The sequence below is a fragment of the Suncus etruscus genome, chromosome X (genome assembly GCF_024139225.1).
Source record: "Suncus etruscus isolate mSunEtr1 chromosome X, mSunEtr1.pri.cur, whole genome shotgun sequence".
NCBI classification, from domain to species: domain Eukaryota; kingdom Metazoa; phylum Chordata; class Mammalia; order Eulipotyphla; family Soricidae; genus Suncus; species Suncus etruscus.
In genome coordinates, this window is record NC_064868.1 from 87,493,846 (window position 1) to 87,503,203 (window position 9,358).

Here is a 9,358-nt window from a genome sequence, read left to right on the forward strand (position 1 = left end):
CTTTCATAACAACATTGCACCTACTTCACACCATACCCTGTCACATTCTTGGGCAATATTTGCATGGATTGGGGAGTGACATCCTGAGAGATAGTCAATCCCTGCTGCAGATTGCCTACATTGATGGTTGCACAATTGGAAATGGATTGTGATACTTATTTGAGTGGCCACCTAACTTTTCTAGTAAACTACAACTTCCCTGCCATCTTCCTCATTTTAGTACTTAGAAAAGTTTTGCACAACATATGTGACTCAAACAGAAGTAGAAATGAGTGGAATTCTCTGAAGGGGTCTAGAATGGAGAGACCAAGCGAAATAATCAGAAAGATCCAGCGGTCATAGTACTGGATGAACAACAGAAAAGCAGCCCATTCTGAGAGGTGAAAGAACTGCAGATCAAGCTTGCGATATCTGAATAATGAGTGTAAGATTTCAATAGATGTTTGATGTTTCCACAGACTCACTCAGCAGCCTACATTGGACAGTGACTTCTGAAGTGAAAACAAACTTCCCAAATCTCTTCTTTCTTGAAGAATTTCTTGTACATTTAAATAGTTTTCTGAGTCACTTTGTGAATAACACAGTTATTCATAACCAATTGTTTACTAACCACGCCTTCTTTATAAGGGGAGAAAACAAAAAGAATTTGTTAAATGAACCAAGGGAACAAAAGTATGTCACAGAATCTAAAGGCAACTTCTTGTTTTATTTCAAGGGGAGAGTGCGAACACAATCCCCCACTACCACAAATTATGCAATTGAGTTTTCCACATTTGCAGGAGTCAGAATATCCAGACTACAATGGATAAGCCTCACCCTGAAAAAACCACCTTTGTGATCATGATATCTCCCCTGCCAGGCAACTTCTTTTTTTTGGGGGGGGGGGGTCACACCCAGCAGCGCTCAGGCGTTCTTCCTGGCTCTACACTCTGAAATCGCTCCTGGCAGGCTCAGGGGACCATATGGGATGCCGGGATACGAACCACCATCCTTCTGCTTCTGCCTGCAAGGCAAACGCCCCACCTCCATGCTATCTCTCCGGCCCCAAAAGGCAACTTCTTAGAGGAATTCACAGGCACTTACATGCATACACTTTTATCTTGTTAAAAAATAATTATCTGCATTCTTTGCACTTTGTATTTGGACTCTGTTAGTTCCACAGAAAGTTACTCTTCAAGTTGGCTTGGAACTCAAAAATGCAGACTTTTGACCACTAAGGCTGCCACTAATGCAACATTAATCCCATCACTACTTAAGCACCAACTCTGGAATACCAGAAGAAACAATACAAATTCTTGACATCAATGAACTCATTGTTTCACCAAGGAGATAGACACATAATAAATAATCTAAAAATGAAGAGCCTTGTCTGACAGGTACACGGCATGCCAGAAGATATGAATTGTCACCTAATATGACACCTAGGGACAGTGTCTCTGAGCAGGGTGAAAAATAGCACCAGGAAAGAAAGCATGTGCTACCTCTAGATGAAGTTAAAATGCCAAAGTCCTGAATGAAGAAAGAGCTAAGTTAAGAAATTAGTATCCCATTTGTGTGGCTGTAGAACAGAAAGAAGGTAAGTGAATGAGAGGTAAATGGGAGGAATTTGCTCTAGAACTCCCCATTTTTCTCTGGACTAGTAAAAATGAAGCCATGCAGATCCATGATCCATGCTATGTGCATTTTATTTAGGTTAGGGATATTTCTGTTGAGGGTCTTTGTTCTGCTGAATATATATGCAAGCACATATCATAGAAACACGTAAAACCATATATATGTATGTATATATATACTTTCTTTTGTATTTTTATTTTTTAAAATATACTTTCTGAAGGTATTTGTTTCTTTTTTCAGTTTGACAGACTATACTCAATGATATTCAGATCTTACTACTCAATCTATACTCAGAAATCACTCCGGTAGTGCTCAGAGGATGACATAGAATGCTAAAGATTAAACATTATAAAATGCAGGGCCAAGAATAACTAGGGCTTAAAAGGTTATGAGATAGGCCACACACATGTGGTGGCTAGGGCCTAAATAAAGATGATTCTTCCTGAAGCATGCCTGTGAGTGAATGATTTCGCCTTTCACCTGGGCCTGGGACTCGCCGGCTGGATGGGGATGAAGCCACGTGGCTGGGGCCTAAGCACAAAGGCCTCCATCCATCGCCATCCAGCCCCATCATTAATTATTTAATTCAACAAATGGCGCTCCGAACTTTGACCTGAATCCTGGACCCAACAAAACAGCGAAAATGGTGAGATTTCTGCTCTTCTGTTTTATTTTGGCTCTTTTCGGGTGCACTGAGCCCAAAACCCTGGGCCACGTGCAACAATGTTCAAAAATGGCCAACACCCCATCTGGGGGTTCAAAGGCCATTGAAACAAAAGAGGTGAAAGCTTGCATCACCTCCAGCCCAGGCCCAGGCCCAGAACTGAAACTTTGTTACAAGAAACAAAAACCTGGGCCTCTTCAAATACTTATTAAAAGTCTAAATTGGAAAAGGAGGAAAAAAAGACTATTAAAAATGGACTGATTTTCTGAGAATGACCTTTGGCTTGAATTTGAATTTCGACTTTGGAAATTTCGGACTGAACTTTTAGTTTAAATCACTTGGAACTCTAAACTTCCAAAAGCGCCCTGTGAAGATGTGGGCCATAAGCTGCTTCCAAAGTGCGCCCGAAGAAAAGAAAAGGCAGCGGTGAAGCCCCTCCAGCATCAGAAAAGCGGCAAAAAGCTCCTATCTGCCCAGAAGCAGGAACGCCTCAGCTCAGCTCAGCTCAGCTTTTGCTCCGCTGCAAGCCTGAAAAGGTAAAACAGCAGGAGCGAGAAAAACCATCCAAAGTGACGCCCAGAGGGGAAAAGCGGCTGGGCTCGGCTTGGCTGGGATCTCGGCTGGGATCGGCTTGGCTGGGCTCAGCTCGGCCCGGAAAAGCGAAAAACCTGGAATCCACGCTCCAGATCACAAACCGGCAGCGGAGCCTGAAACTACGGAAGAAAGCCACGTGGTAAGATCAGCGTGGAACAAACCAACATCTGAACTTTAAAAGTTTACAAAAGCCACGTGGTGAGATCAGCGTGGAACAAATTAATCTAAACTATGGTTTTAGGTGTAGAAAATTAGTGGGTAGTAATATTTTACTCATAGTTGGTAATGTAATAAGTTTTAGTTAGTTAGTGGTTAAAAAATAAAAATAAAAGGGAAGTAGTTCTGTTTAGATCATTTAAACATCTAATTTCTAACCACCTGCATCTTTGTCTTAGTCATTTTCTTTATGATTTAAATGTGTTTTGTTGTCTTTCATAGTTAATATTTTCTATTGCAAAATGTTTTACTGTGTATTTTAATGTACTTAGCCTGTTTTTAAAATGTATGTTATGCATGTATACTGCAGTACTTGTGTATAAAATAGGTATAGGAACATGAAGTTCCCCCAATATAGTTTAAAAGTATAGGAACATGAAAGTTCCAAAATAGTGCTTGGTAAAAAAGCATTAATAGAATTTTAGGTTACAGGTGTAAAGTATATTTTGCAAAAATATGTTTTTGAAAAGGGCTGGTATATTAATTTTCACTCTATTACGTTGGTGCATAAAAATATTAAGAAAAGGAGGAAATGTGGGTGTACCTATTTAAGACCCTAGACCCACCCTTTTCTGGGAGGGGTCTTGGGAACCGGATAATAGGTGTAACTTTACCTGCAAGCCCCTCCCATTCCTGGGAGGGGTCTGAAAAAGGTAGATAAGGCTTGGACCAAGGAAATTCGACCCTTTTGGCGCTTTGCCTGTTTGTGCTGCTGGGCTTGGAGGAAGATGGCTGAATTATAAAATGCAGGGCCAAGAATAACTAGGGCTTAAAAGGTTATGAGATAGGCCACACACATGTGGTGGCTAGGGCCTAAATAAAGATGATTCTTCCTGAAGCATGCCTGTGAGTGAATGATTTCGCCTTTCACCTGGGCCTGGGACTCGCCGGCTGGATGGGGATGAAGCCACGTGGCTGGGGCCTAAGCACGAAGGCCTCCATCCATCGCCATCCAGCCCCATCGTTAATTATTTAATTCAACAGATATGCAAGGCAAGAACCTCAATGACAGTAGCATCTCTTTGGCCCCTCAAATCTATATGAAAAGTCACAAAAAATCATTCCATAGCTTCTTGTAAACTCAAGCATCATCTCAGAGCAGTAGACTCTTCAAACAGCTCCTCTCTCCCTATGGTGGATTTCCTCCTAGATGCATCCCAACAGATTGATGCCAATTGACAGTAAAAGATCATTCTTTCCTACACGCTGAATTCAGCATTCTCTAAGCTACAGGTGAAGTGACTTACCCAGAAAAAATATTTTGTCAGGATTAAGAAGACTCTTTCTGGTGCAGGTTTGCATTTGAATGTAAAATATGATATTTTTCTCTCTTCCATAAATTCCCATCATTCTAATAACTGTGGCTTGCACATAGTGAGTGGTTTTCAAAGTGATTTTCTTCTGCTGTCAGCTGTAGAGTCATAGGCATCATGATTATGGCATGCTGACTATGACATGTCAACATAGGCATGTTGACTTTAGATGCAAACATTTCCCAAACCTGTGCTGAGGATGTCTAACAAGTTATAGATACCATAAGAAAACTAAAAACAAGCCAAAGTAAACTATCTACCTACATTATGAACTGCTTAATTATTGGCATAGTAAAGCTTTACAATCATTCCAAATATGGATTACCTTGACATTTAAGCTTCTATGTTGCTTTAAGATTAAATCACTTCGAGTGAGAAAGTATTGCTATAGTAACATATTATCCTCAGATATGTTAAAAATAAACTCCCGTGTCAAAGCGAGAACTCATTCAATCTGTATTCATAATAAGCGAGCAGAAAAAGAAAAAGGTGGTATTTAAAAGTACAGAATATTTTCCATTGTTGTTTTTCAAAAAACCACATAATCATACCTAGAATAGAAATTTTAGATTAAATAAAAGGATTCCCATTTGCTTTACAAAAAGGAATATCTTTTTTTTTAAAAAAAAAAGGCAGAAACATGCCTTGCTTTGTGTGCCTACGATTTTAATAAAGGCCACAATATTTGGAAATATAGTTCTGTAGGGAAGGAAAGGAATAGTGGTGTGTGTGTGTGTGTGTGTGTGTGTGTGCGTGTGTGTGTGTGTGGTGTGTTTAAAGAGACTGACTTCCCACAGGGAGGTTCTGTTGTTACATTTATCAAAATTAAGTGTACTTAATTCTCTGTTCAATTTTATGTTTATAGCATCATTTATGTGATCTTAAGTAACTAATTTCTCCCTCTTCTGTGGTTTAGTTCCAAGCCAAAATTAAAAATCAGACAAATATTAAAACAACTTTCCTGGTTAGCACTGGTAACTAGCATTGGTCAAATGTTTCCTCAGTGGAACATAACTCACATATACCTAGGCTCACATACATGCTCTGGAAATTTATAATCTTCTTGGTCTAGAAGGTCTTTTCACTGTGCTAATCCTCAGATTTGTAAAATAAAGAATTCAGAGGGAGCATTAATCCACACTGGCCTGTAAGAGAAGATCCTGTGAGATAAAAGTTTCCAGTATGCTCTGGACACTGTCCTGAAGTAAGCAATTTAACTGCATTGTTTTCTATTACACAGTGGTGGTAAATTCGTGCATGGATTTGTACACTCTTGTTAGCCACGGTGTATTTCAAATAGGTGTGTTTCTGAGCCATGGAAAAAGATTCACAGAAACAGTTGGTTGGCTAGGAAAGAGATCATGGCCAGTAACGTGGAATCACTTCGCCCATTTTCCAGATGAAGATAACAAGCCCAAAGCAGCACTTTCAAGAACAAAGAAACACAATTAACTTAATAATGGGCAAGATTCAGCTTAAATTCAACTTGTATGGTTGTTTAATCTACGTTTATGATTTTTAGTCTGGTGTTATGATTTATAACATATATTTTGTTTTGTTTTAGTGCCACACCCGTTGACGCTCAGGAGTTACTCCTGGCTATGCACTCAGAAATCGCTCCTGGCTTGGGGGACCGTATGGAGTGCCAGGATCCAACCATGGTCCGTCCTAGGTCAGCGTGTTCAAGGCAAATGCCCCTACTGCTGCGCCACCACTCCAACCCCTGATGTTATGATTTATAGACAAATTTTTATTTTCACTAACAGAACTCCAGAATGTAAGAAAGTATATTTTAGATATACTTTGCTCAGTTTCACTTTGAAAGATCAGCTAGGAAAAGGACCAATGAAAGTTGTTGATCTCAACTAAGGAAATTAGAACTAAGCCTGAGAGAGGGGGTGGGGTGCCAGGAACCTCGAAATGTTTCAATAAAGGAGTGAACAGCCCTGCTAAAAATAAAGGAGGGGGAAATTCAGGAGAAAGTGAGGGGATCCTGGTGTCTTTTGCTATTTGGGGAGACTTTTCATTCATATTTTTGAGTGTGTGGAAGCAGATGAGTAACCTAAGGTCACAGGGCTGAGCTAAAGCAGGAACTACAACCCCTGGCTGAGTGAGTCTTTCTGGGTCGCCAATTTCAGTGGCCAAGGTTAGAACACTACTCAACTATAGCATAACTCCTTCTGGGTCAAGTTGACTCTGACATTTGACTCACCTTTGAGACTTTAGGTTTGTGTAATTCCATACTGCACAGAATGTGGTCAGAAAGCCAGGAGCGACGTCTGAGCGCATAGCCAGGAGTAACCCCTGAGCGTTACCGGGTGTGGCCAAAAAACAAAACAAAACAAAACAAAACAAAACAAAACAAAAATGTATAGTTTGACCAGAACACTGAGGAATTTCTGAGATCTTCATGCACAAGGGGTGCTCCAGAGACTCAAGGGGAAATGGCCTGAGCGCCATCTAGTGGCTAAGATGGGGGAGCAAATGCTCTTAAGATCACAAGTGCATATTAGCGCCATCTAGTAGCTAAGGGAGGAAGGGATTGCCAGACCAGGGAAAACAGCAAAAGTTCTTTGGTGCGAATCAAATGGGCTTAGGCAAGTTTTCTTTGTTTTGTTTTTGTTTTTGCATAGGCGCAGTAAACATTTGGTGAAATTAGGAAGAAAATTCCCTTGGCCTAAGAGATACAGGGTTTCTCTAGCATTGAAGCATACTGTTATGAGACCAACTACAGGCTCTGGGCATGTTAGTTGTCAAACCTGAAGGTATTTCTTTATGGTCCCAGGAAAAGTTCTGCTCAGTCGCGGTTGTCATATTCAGTCTTATTAGAGATCTTGGTTTTTGCACAGATCCTAGGACGGAGGATCTTCTGAATTCATCTCACCATTAGGTGGTGAGGAGGGGCCAAATAAAAAATAACCTGGACACATTTGCCTCCCTTATTTTCTCTTTTTCTTTTTTCTTCTTTTAATTTTATTTATAACTTCAAGATAGAAGCTCCAATTTTTTTACACAACCACAGAACATGAATCATCTTGTTCTGCCTCATATTTCTATGTCTTCCTACAAATTGACAAAAAAAATTGGATGGGACTCAGGGGCCAAGTGGTCTCAGGAGAATTGAGTGGAAATAAAAAATGGCCAGACCTAAATACCCAAACTAAAGTCAAATGACAGTAGAATCAAGAAACCAAAACTATAACAAGATATACACAAAATAGACCTGATACACTAGCAGTTCAGGGGGCTAAGGATAGGGGTATAAAATGCATCCTGGGAACTGTGGTGGAGAGAGGTCAACACTGGTGGTGAGAATGGCCCTAATTTACTGTCACTATCTGCCTGAAATACAACTGTGAAAGACTTGTAATTCACATTGGTCTCAATTTAAAAAGGGGGTGGGTGGGCTTAGGGAAAGAAATTATAGTGGGAAAGGAAGATGAGAAAGACAAGTAGTGGGAGAACAGGGTCAAGGCTCCAGAGTATATGGTGATGTGTATATGTGGGGGTAATAGCTTAATTTGCAAACCCAGATGCAGTAGCACTAAACTATACACAAGATTAGACTACAACCACCAAACTTTACAACGTGCTTCTAAAGGGCCTGAAAAGTAGTACAGCAAGTAGGGAAATTGTCTTGCATGCAGCTGACCTAGGTTTGATCCCCATCACCCTACAGTATCCCCTGAACAGCACTGCCAGGAGTGGTGTCTGAGCACAAAGCCAGGAGTAAGACCTGAGCATTGCCAGGCGTGGCTCCAAAACCTAAATAAATATACGCAAATAAAGGAATAAAATGTGCCTGTCAAAGACTTCGGCAAGAGTGGGGAGTAGTGTCAGGAAGGATACTGGTGTTGGGATTACTGCAGGACCATTTATTATATGTCTAGAATTCAATGTTTCATAACTTTGTAAATCCTGGTTCTTTAATAAGATGTAAAACTTTCAAAATATGTTCATTCAAATTTCCTGCAGGTAAGAATGAAGTTACATTTCCATTTGTAAGTACCCTGTAATGTGTTCCTTCCTCATTTAAGCTATGAGAAAATGGGACCTTTTGCCCCCTTCCTCCATGCCACATCATTTAAAATAGGGTATTCCCACTGAATTTCCTAGGGCTTTGCCCCACCATCAATAAAGAGTTTTTTTTTTAAATAAATATAGGTCGAGTCTGTTTAGAACCTCCTGTAATTTCTCTCTTCAGAGTATACCTCAATCGCTACAAACACCCACCTAATTTGGGCTCCAGTTCTCTTCCTAAACATAGTTGAGTTTTTAAGTTTTTTTTTAAAAAAATTTTAGTATATTTGGAGGCCACAACTGACAGTGCTTAGTGGTTATTCCTCGTTATGCACTAGGACTCACACCTGGTGAGCTTGGGGGGGGATGTTAGGGGATCCAACCTGAGTTGACCATGTGCCACTCCAGCTGCTCTTATTGAACCTATTCCTTATCCTCACCCCTTGGTCATTTGATTTCAGCCACAGTGTCTTTTCTTTTTGCTGTCCCATCCTTTAGGCACACCCCTGCTTTATATTTTGTTGATCATTTCTCTCTGGCTGTATGTATTTACCTTCTATGTGATAGAAATTCAGAATGTGGAAGAACTACTTTTCAGAAGGTGACAAGAATTGACTATATAGCTACCAGCTTGGTTTTGGGAGCAAAAATCTCTAAGGGGTTAAGGCCTGGATCCATCTCTAATTAAGTGTTGTGATTTGAAACAAGTATTTCATCTCCTCAATGCTTATATTCCTCACCTGAAAAATTGGATAGTAATAAAATCTACTTCTCAGATTTTAGCCAAAACAAAAGACTGTTTCCGGCATAGAGTAAAAGCATTTAGCAGGTCTTATCAGTATGGCTGTATAGCTATTAAGATGTAGATTTGCAGGTTAGTGATTGATAGTGTTACAAGAAGCTGCTCAAACTACTTCAAAGACAACTGGCCAGGAAA

At 40.2% G+C, this 9,358-nt stretch overlaps 1 pseudogene; it reads right to left on the reverse strand.

Annotated features, from left to right (window-relative positions):
• Positions 1 to 712: 712 nt before the first annotated feature.
• LOC125999986 (uncharacterized) lies at positions 713 to 867 on the reverse strand (annotated as a pseudogene).
• Between the last annotated feature and the right edge of the window lie 8,491 nt (positions 868 to 9,358).